At 46.9% G+C, this 19898-nt stretch overlaps 2 long non-coding RNA genes across 5 annotated transcripts; one reads left to right on the top strand and one right to left on the bottom strand.

The window, feature by feature from the left end:
* Positions 1–610: 610 nt before the first annotated feature.
* On the top strand, positions 611–3769 carry LOC143784930 (uncharacterized). 2 transcript variants are annotated; one of them, XR_013217920.1, is made up of 3 exons: positions 611–684; positions 1905–2042; positions 2132–3769. It is a non-coding gene; the product is annotated as an uncharacterized LOC143784930 (long non-coding RNA). The 2 variants fall into 2 exon arrangements; XR_013217921.1 differs by having other exon boundaries at positions 621–684; positions 1859–2042.
* A 4488-nt stretch (positions 3770–8257) lies between these two features.
* LOC143784928 (uncharacterized) lies at positions 8258–12302 on the bottom strand. Of its 3 annotated transcripts, none has more exons than XR_013217919.1 (6): positions 12213–12302; positions 11244–11401; positions 9950–10074; positions 9734–9868; positions 8885–9059; positions 8258–8483 (listed from the first exon to the last, which is right to left on the bottom strand). It is a non-coding gene; the product is annotated as an uncharacterized LOC143784928 (long non-coding RNA). The 3 variants fall into 3 exon arrangements; XR_013217917.1 differs by having other exon boundaries at positions 8258–8470; XR_013217918.1 differs by lacking the exon at positions 12213–12302 and adding an exon at positions 11928–12066 and having other exon boundaries at positions 8258–8470.
* Positions 12303–19898: the final 7596 nt, after the last annotated feature.

The following is a 19898-nucleotide window of genomic DNA, read 5'->3' as shown; positions in this document are numbered from 1 at the left end:
ATGTGGATGGAAAAATAAGTTATGGGAAGGAAAAAAAAATTTAAAAAACGGAAAATCGCCCGAAGGTTAAAACACTCCTAGGTGCATGCATGGAAAAAAATCTGTGGTTGTGTGATCTACAAAAATGATCACCAGTAAATAAAACGGGGCGAGGATGAGATTGGCGCAGAATATTGTACACACTGGGATTACGGGGAAAATTCTTGTGTATAATTGTCACATATAAATAAATGTGTAATCAGATGTCATATCTAGTCTGCGGCTCAATATTACTGCAAAAAATCACATGACAGGATTCATATATATCTATATACAATGAGGGTCCTTCTATCTACTGGGATTTAGCATTCTTATATAGAGCAGGCTAAATCCAAGTCACTAAAGGACCTGGTCCCTCTGCCGACTGGGAAATAGCCGACTCTGTGTGAGAAAGCGAAATCCCAGTGCACAGAGGGACCAGGTCCTTTAGCCGACTTGGATTTAGCCACAACCCTCTCCTCACTTCTCTTCTTCTCCACCAGCAGCTTCCTGTTATCGGATCTTCATTGGACTGAAGGAGGCTCCGCCCTTTCCGGTGATGTCATGATCCAAGGACTCACTCCTCCCCCTCAAGAAATCAACTCCAGTGTAGACGCTGCCATGTTGGTACACCCAGGCCGGTTCACCTTGTTACCGAATACCGAGGTGTGAATGGCGTTTTCTGTGCGTTACTTTGCTGGAGACCAATTCATTGTACAATCAGCCGGACCGTGTTCTGCATCATGGCGCCGAGTGCACGGTCCCTGCCCCCCCCCCAGAGTGCGGTCCCTGCCCCCCCCCCAGAGTGCGCGGTCCCTGCCCCCCCCCCCAGAGTGCGGTCCCTGCCCCCCCCCAGAGTGCGGTCCCTGCCCCCCCCCCAGAGTGCACGGTCCCTGCCCCCCCCCCAGAGTGCGCGGTCCCTGCCCCCCCCCCCAGAGTGCGGTCCCTGCCCCCCCCCCAGAGTGCACGGTCGCTGCCCCCCCCCCGAGTGCGTCCCTGCCCCCCCCCCAGAGTGCGTGGTCCCTGCCCCCCCCCCCAGAGTGCGCGGTCCCTGCCCCCCCCCCAGAGTGCGGTCCCTGCCCCCCCCCCAGAGTGCACGGTCGCTGCCCCCCCCGAGTGCGGTCCCTGCCCCCCCCCCAGAGTGCGTGGTCCCTGCCCCCCCCCCCAGAGTGCGGTCCCTGCCCCCCCCCCCCCAGAGTGCACGGTCGCTGCCCCCCCCCCCCCGAGTGCGGTCCCTGCCCCCCCCAGAGTGCACGGTCCCTGCCCCCCCCAGAGTGCGGTCCCTGCCCCCCCCAGAGTGCGCGGTCCTTGCCCCCCCCCCAGAGTGCGGTCCCTGCCCCCCCCCCCCAGAGTGCACGGTCCCTGCCCCCCCCCCAGAGTGTATGGCTGCCTGTAGTGACTGTGAGCACAACATGGCGCGCTGTCTCCCCCGCCGGGATTGTGGTCGCCCTAATGTCAGTGGGCCGGGAGCTGCTCCTGGTCCAGGCGGATGCCGGCAGTGTAGCACAGCTGACCTCTGCAGCTCCTGAGGCCGCGCCCGACGTGTCCATGATTTGTTTATTCTACAATTCTTATTTTTAGGGCTAAACCTCGGTCTCTCGGGCTCACACAACTCACTTGTTGCTTCATTTATTTTTTTGTTTTTTAATTGAGCAAAACCCCCCTAATATTTCCATCTTCTTGTGTGTGTTACCTTTGGCCACTAGATGGCGGCACATACACTGCAGGCTGATTACCCGCTCGCTTTACTGCCTGCTGTGACAGCATTTCTTTTGTGTTTATGATCCCAGTTTCTTTCTTCACGTGGCCCCGACGTTCTGCTCTCCTATTTGTATTGCAGGAGCCTCGACGTGCAGGTTACACACTTCTCTTTCCACCTGTTGCAGGACCCAAAACATCCGGTGGAGAATCTCCTGATAGACAACCTCACCCAGCGTGGCTCAGCTGTCCCCGGGACCGCAGCCGGCAGCTCCGGGTGGAGTTACAGTTGGATCGAGCCTGTCACATCGGCTACATTGATATAGGTGCCGCAGTTGGAGCAGATCTTGGTGTTCCAGCTTGTGTGTGACTGGGTGTCTCTGCTCTCATGTGTTGTGTCCTCCCCCGTGAACAGGAAACAGTGGTTCGGCCTTCCTACAGATCGACGTGGGACGTTCCATCTGGGCTCTGGATAAGGGGTTCACCACTCCTCCCCACGACCACGCTGATGCCACCGGCAGACGCCAGACTGATGAAGAACCACAGAGGGGTCCGGATGTTCAAAGAGGCTAAAGGAAAATGGTGACAACAGCTCTAGATGTGGCTGGTGCAGAAAATGTAATTTTTTATTTATTGCAGCTTTAGGTGTGACTGTAGTACAGCAACATGTAAAAGTTTGTGCACCCCTGGTCAAAATTACTGTTATTGTGAACAGTGCTGGCCAAAAGAGGAGATGGAAGCTGCAGATGTGAAGACACGAGAGCTCCTCACAATGCATGGAGGTCTCCACCCTAAGTCTAACACCTAAAGATTGTACGCCAGCAGAAAGGAGGGTGGTCGAGGCCTGATAAGCATCCAAGCCACCATCACGGATGAAACCAGGAGTATCCAGGAATACATCCGGAAAATGGCTCCAAAAGATGAGATGCTGAGAGAGCCTAAGGCAGCAACAGATCTGGATGGAGCAGGACCATGAAGCACCATGGCAAGACAAGCCGCTGCATGGGACGTACCATCGACAGATAATGGAGGCGGCTGACATGGAGAAATCCTACCAATGGCTGGAGAAAGCTGGACTCCGAGACAGAGGCACTGATCATAGCGGCAAAAGAGCGAGCACCAAGGACCAGATCCATAGAAGCCGGAATCTACAAGACCCAAGGCGCAGACTATGCAAAGAAACCTCAGAAATCGTCCAACACACAATGGCAGGATGCGAAATGCAGGAACAGCGTCTACCGAACGCCACAACCAAGGAGCGGGAACTGTATACAGGAACATCTGCACAGCGTATGGGCTAAGTCCAGGTGGGAGACCCCAGATAAATGGTGGAGAATGAAAGGGCTAAAATCCTGTGGGATCTAAAGATCCAGATGGATAAGCAGGTGTTGGCGAACCAACCAGACGTTGTGATAGTAGACAAGGAGCAGAGGACAGCAATGATAATAGATGAGGCAGCAACATCAGAAAGAAGGAATATGAGAAGCTGGAGAAACACCAGGGTCTCAGAGGAGAACTGGAGAAGGTGTGGAGGCAACAGTGATTCCAGTGGTGATCGTAGCACGTGGAGCAGTGACCCCTAAGAGGAAGGATGGCTGCAACAGATCCCAGGAGCAACATCTGAGCTCTGTCCAGAAAAGCGCAATGCTGGGAACAGCTAAGATCCTGCGCAGAACCCTCAAACTCCCAGGAGGACTCGAGAATGAGGAAGGACAACAAAGACCACCCCCATTTGGGGTGAGAAGGAAAATTCTATCTATCTATCTATCTCTCGTATGTACTTGAGTATAAGCCGACACTGGGAAAACTTATTGACTCGAGTATAAGCCTGGAATGTGAAATGCAGCAGCTACTGGTAAATGTCAAAAATAAAAATAGATACCAATAAAAGTAAAATTAATTGAGACATCAATAGGTTAAGTGTTTTTGAATGTCCATATTGAATCAGGAGCCCCATATAATGCTCCATACAGTTCATGATGGCCCCATAAGATGCTCCATATTAAAATATGCCCCATACAATGCTGCACAAATGTGGATTATGGCCCCATAAGATGCTCTATACAGATATTTGCCCCATATGCTATTGCTGCGATTAAAAGAATAAAAAAATCGCATACTCACCTCTCAGGCCCTCGGCACTTGCTATATTCACTTGCTCCCCATTCCACCGCCGACCGCCGCTGTGTCTTCCCCATCCTGTGCACTGATGTTCAGGCAGAGGGCGGCGCGAACTAATTGCGTCACTGCACCCTCTGACCTGAGCGTCAGTGTAGAGGAGGCAGCGGCGCCGACGGTGGAACGGGGAGCAGGTGAATATAGCGCACTGCGTTATATCACCTGCTCCTGGCGCGGTCCCTGCACATCTGTACCCCGGCAGCTTCTTCCTGTAGTGAGCGGTCACATGGTACCCCTCATTACAGTAATGAATATGCGGCTCCACCCCTATGGGAGTGGAGTCGGGTCCATATTCATTACTGTAGTGAGCGGTACCATGTGACCGCTCACTACAGAAACAAGCTGTCGGGGGGGGGGGAAAAAAGGTGCAGGGACCGTGCCAGGAGCAGTATTATTACAAAGCTCCGCTCCCCCTCCCCTGCCGACCCTTGGGTATGACTCGAGTATAAGCCGAGAGGGTTACTTTCAGCCAAAAAAAGTGGGCTGAAAATCTCGGCTTATACTCGAGTATATACGGTAATTTCATCTTTTAGATTTTCAAAATTACTTAAAGGACAACTGGCTGATGCCAAGGTTTGTGCACCCTTGGATATATGTGTGCTCAGATAACTTTGACCCAGGTTTCAGACCTTAATTAGCCTGTTAAGGTTATGGCTTCACTATAATTGTTAGGAAAGGCCGATGATGGAAATTTCCCAGCTTTATAAAAACCCAGCCTCCTCTAACCAAAAAACAGCAGCTTTGAATTCTTCTAAGCGGCTGCCTAGCATTCTGAAAAGGAAAATGGTGGAGCCCACAAAGCAGGAGAAGGCTATAAGAAGATAGAAAAGCGTTTCCATGTTGCCTTTTCCTCATTTAGTAATGTAGTTAAAAAATGGCAGTTACCAGAAACAGTGGAGGTCAAGATAAGGTCTGGAAGACCAAGGAAAATGTAATCAAGAGCTGCTCATAGGATTGGTAGAGAAGCAAATCAGAACTCCCACTTGGCTGCAAAAGACCTTCAGAAAGATTGAGCAGACTCTGGAGTTGTGGTACATTGTTCTACTGTTCAGAGACACCTGCACAAATATGACCTTCATGGAAGAGTCATCAGAGGAAAACCTCTCCTGCATCCAATCAATGGAATTCAGCTTTAGAAGTCTGCAAAGAACATCTAAACAAGCCTGATGCATTTTGGAAACAAGTCCTGTGGACCGATGAGGATAAAATAGAACTGTGTGGCCACAATGATAAAAGGTGGAGAAAAAAGGGCACAGAATGTCAGGAAAATAACATCTCGCCAACCATTAAGCATGGGGGAGGATCATTCTTTGCACTGTGTTGCAGCCAATAGCTTGGGGAAAATTTCAAGGGTAGAGTGAAGAATGGATTCAATGAAATTTCAACAAATTTTTGAAAAAAACATCTGTAAAAAAGCTGAAGGTGAAAAGAGGAAGAGGATGGCTGCTACATATGGAGAATGGTCCTAAACACACGTCACAATCCACAATAGACCTGAAAAGGGGCAAACTGAAGGTTTTACAATGGCCCTCACAGTCCCCTGATCTCAGCATCATTGAAAATCTGTGGCGAAACCTCAAAATAGCAGAGGAAGCAAAACGCCCCAGGAATCTCACAGAACTGGAGGAATTCTCCAAGGAAGAACGGAGGAAAATCCCTCACACAAGAACTGAAAGACTCGTGTCTGGATACAGAAAGCGTTTACAGGCTGATACTTGTACTAACCATGCAGGGTGCACAAACTTTTTCATCTGCTCATTTTCCTTTTTATAATTTTTAAAATGTAAACGATGAAAATAATATATATTTTTATTGCCTAAAACACCAAGGAGAGGCGTCATCTGTAACTTTAGGCCGTTTACAGATCATTTCATCTTCAGCTCTCTTCACTGTTCACAATAACAGTGATTCTGACCAGCAGGGGATAAACGGTTACATGCCACTGTAGATGTGAGTGGAGCATAATGTGTGAATTTACAGACTGCAGCTCTGGAGGTGGCTGGAGTATATGCATATTTTCAGTGGATGCAGCTCTGGAGGTGGCTGGAGTATATGAATATTTTCTGTGGATGCAGCTCTGGAGGTGGCTGGAGTATATGAATATTATCTGTGGATGCAGCTCTGGTGGTGGCTGGAGTATATGAATATTTTCAGTGGATGCAGCTCTGGAGGTGACTGGAGTGTGTGCTGCTCTGGGGGGACTGCAGGTTTTTCTGTAGAGCAGACTCCCCTCGGCAGGAGACTTCCTCGCAGGAGCCGCCCTGGAGAAGTGGGACCGTGTCACCTGCACGCAGCCCTTCAACAAGCAGGAGCAGTTCGGTCTGTCGTTCATCCGCGTCCTCTCCACCCCGGATGAAGAGGATGAGGAGCGGCTCGAAGGCTCTGGGGTACGTCGTGTGGTGTAGGAAGGACAACCCGGCTACTTCCCTCATTAATGACATCATGGAACTACATCTCCCAGCATGCCTTTTGTTTCCAGAGGGGCTGACACATCTGACCCCGGATGATGGATCTCCCTCCGTAGGAGGAGACTGAATCCACTGCAGGGGACTGTAGATGCAGCGGCCCCCCTCCGTTGTGCTCTCGGCAGCATAATGCACCCGCCATAGGCAGACTCTAAAGTGTAATGCACCCCCCGTAGTCAGACTCCATAGTATAATGCACCCCCCATAGGCAGACTCTATAGTATAATGTACCTCCCATAAGGAGACTATAGTATAATGCAGCCCCTAATATAATGCACCCCCATAGGCAGCCTCTATAGCATAATGCACCCGCCATAGGCAGCCTCTATAGGCAGACTCTATAGTATAATGCACCCCCATAGGCCGACTCAGTAGTATAATGCATCCCCCATAGGCAGACTCTATAGTATAATGCAGACTCTATAGTGTAAGGCAGCCCCTAATATAATGCCCCCCCCATAGGCAGCCTCTATAGTATAATGTAGGCCCATAGGCAGCCTCTATAGTATAATGCACCCCCACAGGCAGCCTTTATAGTATAATGCAGCCCCAAACGCAGCCTTTATAGTATAATGCATCCCATAGGCAGCCTCTATAATATAATGCACCGCCACAGGCAGCCTCTATAGTATAATTCAGCCCCTAATATAATGCACCTCCAAAGGCAGCTTCTATAATATAATGCACCCCCTAGTATAATGTAATATAATGCTCCCCCATAGGCAGCCTCTATAGTATAACGCAGCCTCTTTAGTATAATGCAGCCCCTAATATAATGCACCCCCATAGGCAGCCTCTATAGTGTAATGCAGCCCCTAATATAATGCACCCCCATAGGCAGCCTCTATAGTGTAATGCAGCCCCATATATATGGACACTCACGTGCAGCATAGTAAATCAGATTAGAAGTATTACAATAGATTTAGTGCTTGATTTGAAATTGGAGCAAACTGTCCACAGATTTAATAGAAGTGTTGCCCCAGAAATTGCAGAACGGATAATGGCAAGTATGGGGACCACTAGAGCTAAATGGTTTCTGTAATGCAGTGGCGGACATATCACCGATGCAGTTTAGAAAATTCCGGAAATGATGCATAAATAGGTAAAAAGTAGTTGCATCGTGTGACTGTTCCTCTATAAATGTATCAATATGGCAGTACACGAAGAAACTCCTGGTAACATAGAAAACTGAAAAAATGGAGTGCTGAATTCATAAGTATAAAAAACATACATTTTATTTAGTAAAAATCATTAATAAAGGAAATAAATATATATAGGGGATGGGTACACGAGCACATGTTGGGATTTATGCTCTTCTCTGTCTGTTCTGTTGGAAACAGTTTTGGCGGCAGTAAGGACAGTAGCGGTTTTGGCGGAGCCATGGTGTAATGCAGCTCTGATGAAAAAGATGTCGGCAGGGCAGCACAATAAGCTGCTCACCTACTTCATAATCACCTAGGCATATGGCACAAGAAGGAATCTCCTCCTGGCCTGTGGCGCTCCTGGTAGGAAGGCGTTCTATTTGCCGTATCCTTGTCATTCCTCTCCGCCGTCCTCTCCTCCGCAGGGGTGCAGCCTGCGGTGGGGTTGTATCCTCAACTGAATCTAATCCGGCCTGATTCTCAGCATCTGTGCCCACGGATGGTGGAATAAAATTTGGCTGAGGATCGGCCCCGGAGGTGGTTGCCGCTTCATTTCCACCACTCCTGTTATTGCTGCTGCTCGGTAGTGACGCATCAGCAGAACTGTGACGGTCAGGGAGCGTGGTCGGTGGTAAAGCCTCCGCAGGCCTGAGATTGTCAGGGAGCGTGGTCGGTGGTAAAGCTTCCGCAGGCCTGAGATTGTCAGGGAGCGTGGTCGGTGGTAAAGCCTCCGCAGGCCTGAGATTGTCAGGCGCGTGGTCGGTGGTAAAGGCTCAGGAGAGATGGGACGGTCAGGTAGCGGCCTATGTGGCGAACGGCTCCTGTGTCTGGTCTCCTCTCGTACTGAGCGCCTGGATGGGTCTCTAACTCTTCTTCTTCTCTCTGGAGAAGGTAAATAATCTCTGTCATCTTCAATCCTTCCTCCTCTTGTCTGAGACGACCTGAGTCTTCCGATCACAGGGCTCTGATCTGAAGGGAAAAACTCATGTATTATAATGACAGAAAATATCATAAATGACAGGTACAAATGTGTCTATCATCTATTATCTATCTATTATCTATCTATTATTTCTCTATAAATTTTTACTGGGCCGGGACACCGCTCTGCACACACCCAAGAATAATCTAAGCACGTTGACCCCTGTTGTGAGCGATGTGTGCTGGTCTGAGGGTCCGGACCCCACCGATCGTCACTACTACAATACCCAGAGTTATTAGTTTAGTTCCCCGTCTAACATTGTCCCCAGTATACAGGCAGAAATATTTCTAACTCCTCTTATGGAAAGAACTAGAGAGTGGAACCTGTTGTTACTGGGGTGACGACAAAAAGACCCCGGTATAATCCCCCCACACACACCCCTTACATTGTAAAGGTTCACTTACTTCGGTTTTCTGGCCGGTTCATCCATGCAATGTTGTCCATGATCAGCTGCCTCAATTCCCGAGAACTCATGGTTTCTCCTCAAAAGTGTTCAGTAACGTGCTCTTCCGGCGCACAATAGTCGCAGATCTCACAGCGCAGAGCAACACGCAGAAGTCACTCAGTGTGCGAGAAGTCCTGCAGAATAATCCACAAATGGAAAAAAGTTATAGGACAATAAACAGCAAAAGCCAAAAAGTAGTGACCATAAGTAGTATGGAAGGACGAGAAGATGAAGCCGCAAAACATCGAGAAAGTGTTTACATGGGAACTGCCCGGCAACAAATTGTATAAATCACTAGTATAAGTGATTATAAGAAACTTTGTAACATATGATATCAGAAAAATCGTCTTTAATCTATTCTTATGGGTCAATTCCTCCACTTTCCCGTCTCCTGAGCTCATTAACTCTGAATAATCTCCTGTAATCCGTCTTGCTCTGCACAGAGATTTCACAAGTTAGGAGGCAGAGGAGGAGCACTGCCAGGAGGAAGCACAGAATCATTGTCCTGCAGGATTCTAGCAGGTACATTAGCTTATACCAGAGCTGGATTCACAGCTACAATGCTCAGTACTGATATATAATTTCCTCCATGGCTCTGTGCTACCTAAGGTAAGAGGTAAAATACTTTTTTTGCGGGAGACACTGATTCAAAGACAAATGCAAATTAGAGATAGTGACTGTAGGGTGAAAATTGTAGAACAATACAAAATACCATACAAGCCATATAATGGCCGGAAATGGCGCTATTCCTCACATCATGTTCACACATTGCAACTTAGACTTAAATGTTACAGAAAAGTATCGTTACCTTCTAACTACTTTACTCTTCTTGTAAATCCAAGAAATGTGATGTCACTAGTAGTGCTACAGAATTCAGCTGGGATCTTAGTAATCGACAGGGATCTTCTTGTCAAGATTTCAGCTCTGTAGTCGTTTATCAACCCTAAAAGGAACAATAGATCGGTCAGATTTTATTCTTTTATTTTTAGGCAGGAAATGTTTGTTATGACCTCAGAATACTTACAGTAATATCTGGTGAATTCCCGATGGAAATAAGATTCCTAATCCAGAACAAAGTTTACACTTGGAGTTTTCAACGCTCAACAAGTAAAACTTTGAGAACCTTCCAGCAGTAGAGAATTATTCCACCTGTAGTATAAGGAACAGATGAGTTTTACCATTTTATTCCTCAGTTCTGTGTGTAGAGCCCAGGTCGGACTGGCCATGGGCGTGGGGAGCAGTGAATATTAATTTCTCTTTAGCAGCGGGCACAGGCTTTAGCCGCAGCAGTCGTCTCCTTCCTCCTGTCGCCTGCTGCTCCACCGCTGCTGCCCCCAGCATGTGCCGCATTCAACTGTATCGGCATCATAGGTGCAATAATAGAGGAGAGGGCATCAGATGATACTCCCTGCTCCATTATTGCCCTCTGCCTCTGCCACAGCCGGTGCGTGATGACGTCACCTCATACTGTGTGCCGGGCAGATGGCAGTGCAGCTGCTGAGACTGGAGCAGAGTCTGGAACCGCGGGGGAATGAGGAGGAGAGGTGAGGATTGTGGGATATATATATATATATATATATATATATATATCAGTTAGTACTGGTGGCCATAAGACTGTAGGACTGTGGGGCTGTATTATATTCTATGGAGAGGCTACATTATATTCTATGGAGGGGCTGCATTATATTATATGAGGGGGCTACATTATATTCTATGGGAGTTTGCATTATACCCTATGAAGGGGCAGCATTTTACTCTATGGGGGGCTGCAATATAGTATTTGAGGGGGCTACATTATATTCTTTAAGGGGACTGCATTATACCCTATGAAGGGGCTGCATTTTACTCTATGAGGGGGCTGCATTATTCTATTTGAGGGCTGCATTATATTCTACGAGGGGGCTACATTATTTTATTTAAGGGGGCTACATTATACTCTATGGGAGGGGATGCATTATACTCTATGAGGGGGCTGCATTATATTTTATGAGGGGAGCTACATATTTTATGAGGGGGGGGCTACATTATACTCTGACACAAGTTTTATTTCAGATCTAAACCAAATAATTTTCAGCTTTAGGCCATGTTCACATGCTCAGTATTTGGTCAGTATTTTCCAGCAGTAAGAACTGCCTTAATGGCACCAGACACCCGACAATCAGCCAACAAGTAGCCGAATGATAGTGGTTAAATGCGGGAGGTTGTCAGGTGCAATTCTGGCCTAACTCAGTGGTCGGTGCTGACAGCCGTGGTCCGGCCTCCTCCACTTATCTAATTAGTGTAAGAAGATGGACCCTGGCGGCAGCCATTATACTCACTCTACAGATGTCCGGCTCTGCGGGGTCCTGTGCACGCTGATGTTCTCTTCTCAGCTTATGTAGGTGGTGACTGATGTCCCCTCTGTGGTCCTGGACCAGACAGCCAGGAGCTGACGTCCCCTCTGTGGTCCTGGACCAGACAGAGTCAGGAGGGAGATCTGAAGGGGAGAAGATAACATTGGAGCCATATTACACAGTGCTATAATCCCTGGTGCAGCCCGCCCTGCCCCATACAGGTAAGGCGCTGGCTGCCATTATTATTACTACTATTTATTAATAAAGGAAATCTCCCCTCCTCCCCCTGTAAATTGCTGGACACTGATATTTGCTCCCTGGTTTTCTCGCGGCCATTCCTACTCTTATATCCGGCCACTGAGGACTGGATTTGTTTCATGAATTGTAAATAAAAATATTCATGAAAATGTTTTTTCTGTTGTATTGTGCCGTGATTTGTGCCGGACGAGTTACTCATCAAAACATCGCATGTTCCCCATCATGGTATCAGTAAAAACGACAGCTCAGGGTGCAAAAAATAATCCTTCACCCAACCCCAAATCACGAAAAAAGAAACCGCTACGGGTGTCAGAAAATGGCAACAAACGCAAAAAGTGTTTTCATACAAAATTCAAGAATACATGAAAAAATAATGAGAAGAAAGCTTCTAGTTAGAACCTGAAGACCCACCTCTTCCGACAAGCCTACAACCTGCAGTAACCACCGATCGACCAAACCGCTGCATGACCAGCTCTATCCTCACCTACTGTATTCTCACCCATCCCTTGTAGATTGTGAGCCCTCGCGGGCAGGGTCCTCTCTCCTCCTGTACCAGTTGTGACTTGTATTGTTCAAGACTATTGTACTTGTTTTTATTATGTATACCCCGCCTCACTTGTAAAACGCCATGGAAAAAATGGCGCTATAACAATAAATAATAATAGTTTCATAAATAACAACACAAAATAGACTTACCTCCAGATGTAGAAGTCCTCAGTCAGTGATCTTCAGGAAAATCCAGAAGTATCCTCTAATACAGTTTCGCTATTCCACAAGTAAATCGCTAATCTCACAAGGAGAAGATCTAGGTAAGTGTTGTCAGGAGACAGACATATACCAAGTCTGAGCCAGTGAGATGGAACCGAGGGTTTTTAAGGTTCCGCTCTATTGTGACATCATCACTCACCTGTGTGACATCACTGCCCGCTTCCATATAAGGTAAGTGATGATGTCACAATGCAGCGGAATAACCGATACTTTTTCTCTCACTATCGGCCTCTTATAAAGCAGCTGATAATGATGGAGGCAGAAATAGGGATGAATGAAATAACATCCTGGCGGTTTCCAGGTGTTAGATTACAGCCGGTGGTTACAGAGGTTTGGCTGAGCTTTTCCCATTTCCAGTTCTCATCATATGACATTATAACACATTTACTCTTTTCTGACAGTTTCTTTTATCTTCTCATTCTCTGTATAAAGATACATTGAACTATATAATCTGATGCTCAGGATAAAGTCTTCAAGCATTTGGTGTCATTATTGGATTTTCTCACATTTCCACTGATAGGGGGGCAGTGTTCTGGGATTTGTGTGATCATGTGATTCCAGGCCGACCATCACCAGGACCTCATGTCCTCATACAGTCTATTGGATGGATGATAACGTTAGTCAAAGGGGCATTTCCATGATAGAAGTGATGACAGGACATGTGCTAATATGTTTGTAAAACGATCGACAAACACAAATTCGGCACAAATGTGGCACATTCGGATTCGTGATCGGTAATAATTGTGTTGCCACTAAAGTATTTTAAAGTAGATGATAAATAGATAGATAAAAAGCCGGCAATTCATGTGCTGCATACAGTAAAATCACAGAGTGACAGGTTAGAATAGATATACAGTATACACATAGATATATAGATGTCAGTGACACACACAGATATATGTATAAATATTATATAGATAGAAGAAAAGCCGGTAATTCAGCAGCCACGTACTCTAAAATGACACCGGGACCCGACAGTCTAGAAGAGATGGATTACACACATAGATACAGATATATGGGTTATACACACAGCACGGTGGCGCAGTGGATAGCACAGCAGCCTTGCAGCGCTGGAGTCCTGGATTCAAGCCCCACTAAGGACAACATCTGCAAAGAGTTTGTATGTTCTCTCCGTGTTTGCATGGGTTTCCTCCGGGTACTCCAGTTTCCTCCCACATTCCAAAGACATACTGATAAGGAATTTAGATTGTAACAGACTGTAACAGGGACAGTGACGATAATATGTGTAAAGCGCTGCGGAATATGTTAGCGCTATATAAAGATATAAAATTATATTTATAAAAAAATAAAGATTATTTATTACACATAGAATAGATAGATATATAGATGTCAGTGACATATACAATGAGTACAGTACAGTGTGTGTGCAGCTTTCTGTACATGTTGTGAGGGGTAGACACACTCCGCCGCTGCTTTCCCAGGTAGACAGAGGAAACATTCTGGTAGATGATCACCTGCTGGTTTATTGCGGATAGCATAAACCTTGGCGGGTTCAGCAAAATGAACCGAGCCTTGCTGGCATAAAGGTAAAACAAAGAAAACACAGCCCATATGAGTCGTTTCCCTGCAGGATTCCCCTGCAGTTGACCCGCACAGTTGGAGTTCCTGCTTCTCCCAAGAGACACTGCCTGATTCTCGTTACCAGGTATATAACATCCCATGTGAGTTCGTCCATGCCGGACATTGGGTACGCGTCAACACTGGACACCTCATTGAGCCTGCAGTAGTCATTACAAAATCGCTACTCGCCATTGGGCTTCGATACGAGGACGATGGGACTTGACCAGCTACTTCTTGATTCCTCTATCACCTCGAGGTCCAGCATTCTCTTCACCTCCTTGCAGATTATCTCCTGGTGTGGTTCGGGGATTCTGTAGGGTTTGAGGTTTACCCTTACATGTGGGTTTACCATTACATTACTGTAATAATTGTATATGTCACTGACATCTCCGGTACCGTTTTTTTCAGGTACCGGAAATATTAGGACTACTGATGAGCGAGCAGAAAATGCTCGGGTGCTTGTTGCTCGGGTCGAGCAGATTGGAATGCTTGGGTGCTCAACATGAGCAACGAGCCCAATATAAGCCTAGGAAACCTGAGTTTTTTTGCCGTGACACCTCCCTCCCCCCGGAGGTCTTTTCCGGGAATCAGAAATCTATGGGAACAGTTCTCAAATTACACGGGAACATAATGGGGAAGACCTCTAGAAGCATTTCTGACTCCCAGGTCACTGTTGTGAACAATGTTGTCAGATTCTTATGCCACTTTTACAGGCGCACATTAAAACATACAGAAATGAAACCAAAATGGATTTTCCTGGGAAATATGTTGAGGTACATCCTTTCCAGGGTAACGACTTGTATATTAGGCAAAATAAATAACCCAAAACAAAAATGTTCCTCCACCACTTGAGCTATGTTCACACGCAGCGTTTTTGATGATTTTTTCATTTTTGCATTCACTGGGAAATGTTATTGTCTCCATAGACAATATGGAGAGGAGTCTGTTGTGAATTTCGCTCTTGGGCTCCCTCCGGTGGCTGTAAGTGGCACTTTTGTGAGTTCTGCTCTTGGGCTCCCTCCGGTGGTTTTGAGTGGAACTGCTGCTCCTTGGATTTAGCAGTCAGCAGCTGCTTCCACTGATCGTCTTTCTTGCTCGGCTATTTATCCTGGCTCTATCCTTCAGCCTGGGCCAGTTGTCAATGGTTCCTGGTTGGATCCACATCTCTGCTTGGATTTCCCTGATATTCTTACCAGTTCAGCAAACATAAGTCCTTGCTTGTTCTTTTGCTGTCCACATATTGTGGACTTAATCATTCAGCTCTTTCTATGTTTTTTCTTGTCCAGCTTGTCAGTATGGATTTATTCAGTTAAGCTGGAAGCTCTGGAAAGCAGATTTACCCTCCACACCTTTAGTCAGGTGTGGAGATTTTTGTAAACTCTGTGGTGGATTTTATTTCGGATCTTTCTGTTTCCCAGAAGATGTCTGTTATCTGGGTGGGCCAGTTGTACAACCACCGGAGGGAGCCCAAGAGCAGAACTCACAAAAGTGCCACTTACAACCACCGGAGGGAGCCCAAGAGCGGAATTCACAACAGGAGTCTTCTGTTCACTGAGCAGACGCTCAATGGGATAGATGAGGGGGGAATGGTAGGATGGAGCTGCAGGACAGTGAAGAGGCAAGCTGGGTGACAGTTAGGAAGCGGGGTAGAGGGAAGAGTGTCAGGGAGGCTAGTCCTGATCTGGCACACCCCAATAAGTTTGCTAAGTTGGCAGATGAGGGGGGTGCCAGTACAGTGGTAGCACTGCTGCAGCCAGGGATGTCATCTGAAAGCCGGAGGAGTGACTGCTCCAGTAAGGGGGGAAATAGGAGAGCAGGGCAGGCCAGACAGGTGCTGGTAGTGGGGGACTCAATTATTAGGGGAACAGATAGGGCAATCTGTCACAAAGACAGGGATTGTTGGACGGTGTTCTGCCTACCTGGCACTCGAGTCCAACACATCGCTGATCAGGTGGACAGATTACTGGGAGAGGCTGGTGAGGACCCAGCGGTCATGGTGCACATTGGCACAAATGACAAAGTTAGAGGTAAGTGGAAGGTCATTAAAGACGATTTCAGGGAATTAGGCTGCAAGCTTAAAGCACGGACCTCCAACGTGGTATTTTCCAAAGTACTGCCTGTACCACGTGCCACGCCAGAGAGGCAACGGGAGATTAGGGAGGTTAATAAGTGGCTCAAGGATTGCTGTAGGAAGGAGGGGTTTGGGTTCCTACAGAACTGGGCCAACTTCTCAGTGGGCTACAGGCTCTACGCTAGGGACGGGCTGCACCTCACTGGGGAAGGTGCAGCTGTGCTGGGGGAGAAAATGGCTAGAAGGTTGGAGGAGTGTTTAAACTAGGGATTGGGGGAGGGTATTCATTTTATAGGAGGGGAAGATAGTGCAGATAGAGACCTGGGCACAAATAAGGAAGTTGGGGGTGGCATGGAAGGTGGGGTTAGAACAGTTAATAATTTAAGAAAGAATAGAGGTACAGAGAGGAACATCAAGTGCATGTATACTAATGCCAGAAGCTTTGCCAACAACATGGAGAAAGTAGAACTAATGTTGTTGGAGCATAATTATGACATGGTGGGGATATCTGAGACATGGCTGGATGAGAGCCATGACTGGGCTGTTAAGTTGCAGGGCTATAGTCTGTTCAGAAATGACCGTACATATAAGCGATGGGGCGGGGTGTGTCTGTATGTAAAATCGTCCTTAAAACCCATCCGGCGTGATAATATAGGTGAATCTAATGAAAATGTAGAGTCCCTGTGGGTGGAGATAAGGGGAGGGGGAAAAAATAATAAATTACTGATAGGGGTTTGTTATAAATCTCCAAAAATAATGGAAGCAATGGAGAATATCCTCGTAAAGCAAATAGATGAAGCTGCGACTCAAGGAGAAGTCATTATTACGGGGGACTTCAACTACCCTGAAATAGATTGGGGAACAGAAACCTGCAGTTCCAGTAAAGGTGATCGGGGTCTGACAACTATGAGAGACAATTACCTTTCACAACTGGTTCAGGACCCAACAAGAAGGGGGGCACTGCTAGACCTAATATTAACCAACAGGCCAGACCGCATATCAAATATAAGGGTTGGGGGTCACTTGGGGAATAGTGATCACAAAATAATAAGTTTTCATGTATCCTTTAATAAGATGGGTAGTAGGGGGGTGACAAGGACACTAAACTTCAGGAGGGCAAATTTCCAACGGATAAGAGAGGATCTTGGTGCAATTAACTGTGATGATATCCTGAGTAGTGTTGAGCATTCCGATACCGCAAGTATCGGGTATCGGCCGATATTTGCTGTATCGGAATTCCGATACCGAGATCCGATACTTTTGTGGTATTGGGAATCGGAAGTTCCCAGTGTATGGTTCCCAGGGTCTGAAGGAGAGGAAACTCTCCTTCAGGCCCTGGGATCCATATCCATGTAAAAAATAAAGAATTAAAATAAAAAATAGGGATATACTCACCCTCTGACGCGCCCTGGTAGTAACCGGCAGGCTGCTTTGCTTAAAATGAGCGCGTTCAGCACCTTCCATGACGTCACGGCTTCTGATTGGTCGCGTGCCGCTCATGTGACCACCAGGCGACCAATCACAAGCCGTGACGTCATTCTCAGGTCCTAAATTCCTAATTCTAGAAAAAAAAAATAAATAAAATTGCGCCATTTTCCGATACCCGTAGCGTCTCCACTTTTCGTGATCTGGGGTCGGGTGAGGGCTTATTTTTTGCGTGCCGAGCTGGCGTTTTTAATAATAGCGTTTCGGTGCAGATACGTTCTTTTGATCGCCCGTTATTGCATTTTAATGCAATGTCGCGGCGACCAAAAAAACGTAATTCTGGCATTTCGATTTTTTTTCTCGTTTTGCGATCAGGTTAATGCTTTTTTTTATTGATAGATCGGGCGATTCTGAACGCGGCGATACCAAATATGTGTAGATTTGATATTTTTTTTATTGATTTATTTTGATTGGGGCGAAAGGGGGGTGATTTAAACTTTTATATTTTTTTTATTTTTTTCACATTTTTGTAACTTTTTTTTTTAAATTTTGCCATGCTTCTATAGCCTCCATGGGAGGCTAGAAGCAGGCACAGCCCGATCGGCTCTGCTACATAACAGCGATCATCAGATCGCTGTTATGTAGCTAAAATGCAGGTGTGCTGTGAGCGCCGACCACAGGGGGGCGCTCACAGCCACCGGCGATCAGTAACCATAGAGGTCTCAAGGACCTCTATGGTTACCATCCTGATGCATCGCCGACCCCCGATCATGTGACGGGGGTCGGTGATGCGCTCATTTCCGGCCGCCCGGCCGGATGCGGTAGTTAAATGCCGCTGTCTGCGTTTGACAGTGGCATTTAACTAGTTAATAGCGGCGGGTGATCGCGATTTCACCCGCCGCTATTGCGCGCACATGTCAGCTGTAAAAAACAGCTGACATGTCGCGACTTTGATGTGCGCTCACCGCCGGAGCGCACATCAAAGCAGGGGACCCGACATCGGACGGTATAGTACGTCCGATGTCGGGAAGGGGTTAAGTGTCACCTGCTTAACCCAGCAGGAAGTACGGCGGCGTCTAAAAATCACTAAAATGGACAAATCTCCGGGCCCAGATGGGATCCACCCCTGAGTACTGCAGGAACTAAGTACAGTCATTGATAGACCATTATTTTTAATCTCCACAAGACTCCACAATAACAGGGTCTGTACCACAGGACTGGCGTATAGCAAATGTGGTGCCAATATTCAAAAAGGGGACAAAAACTGAACTCGGAAATTATAGGCCAGTAAGCTTCACCTCTACTGTGGGTAAAATCCTGGAGGGCATCCTAAGGCTATGTGCACACTTTGCGGTGTGCTCTGCGGGTTCTCCCGCAGCGGAATTGATAAATCTGCAGGGCAAACCCGCTGCGGTTATCCCTGCAGATTTATCGTGGTTTGTTCCACGGTTTCCGCTGCGGGTTTCCGCCTATACTATTGATGCTGCATGTGCAGCAATATGCAGCATCAATAGTATAATGTTAAAATAAAAAAATTGGCTATACTCACCCTCTATGGGTGCAGAATCGCAGCGATTCTGCACAAAGAAGTGACATGCTGCGGGTTGTAAACCGCTGCGTTTCTGCGCGTTTTTTCCCGCAGCATGTGCACTGCGGTTTGCGGTTTCCATAGGGTTTACATGTTAATGTAAACGCTATGGAAACTGCTGCGGACCCGCAGCATCAAAATCGCGGCGGTTCCGCGGTAAAAACCGCAAAGTGTGAACATGGCCTAAGGGATGCTATACTGGAGTATCTGAAGAGGAATAGCCTCATGACCCAGTATCAGCACGGGTTTACTAGGGACCGTTCCTGTCAGACTAATCTGATCAGCTTCTATGAAGAGGTAAGTTCCGGACTGGACCAAGGAAACCCAGTGGATGTAGTGTATATGGACTTTTCAAAAGCTTTTAAAACGGTGCCACACAAAAGGTTGTTACATAAAATGAGAGTAATGGGGATAGGGGAAAATATGTGTAAGTGGGTTGAGAGCTGGCTCAGGGATAGGAAACAAAGGGTGGTTATTAATGGAGCACACTCGGACTGGGTCGTGGTTAGCAGTGGGGTACCACAGGGGTCAGTATTGGGCCCTCTTCTTTTTAACATATTTATTAATGACCTTGTAGGGGGCATTCAGAGTAGAATTTCAATATTTGCAGATGACACTAAACTCTGCAGGGTAATCAATACAGGGGAGGACAATTTTATATTACAGGATGATTTGTGTAAACTAGAAGCTTGGGCTGATAAATGGCAAATGAGCTTTAATAGGGATAAATGTAAGGTCATGCACTTGGGTAGAAGTAATAAGATGAATAACTATGTGCTTAATTCTAAAACTCTGGGCAAAACCGTCAATAAAAAAGACCTGGGTGTATGGGTGGATGACAAACTCACATTCAGTGGCCAGTGTCAGGCAGCTGCTACAAAGGCAAATAAAATAATGGGATGTATTAAAAGAGGCATAGATGCTCATGAGGAGAACATAATTTTACCTC

Source organism: Ranitomeya variabilis, chromosome 7 (genome assembly GCF_051348905.1).
Source record: "Ranitomeya variabilis isolate aRanVar5 chromosome 7, aRanVar5.hap1, whole genome shotgun sequence".
NCBI lineage: Eukaryota > Metazoa > Chordata > Amphibia > Anura > Dendrobatidae > Ranitomeya > Ranitomeya variabilis.
This window is presented reverse-complemented; position numbering and strand designations above follow the sequence as displayed.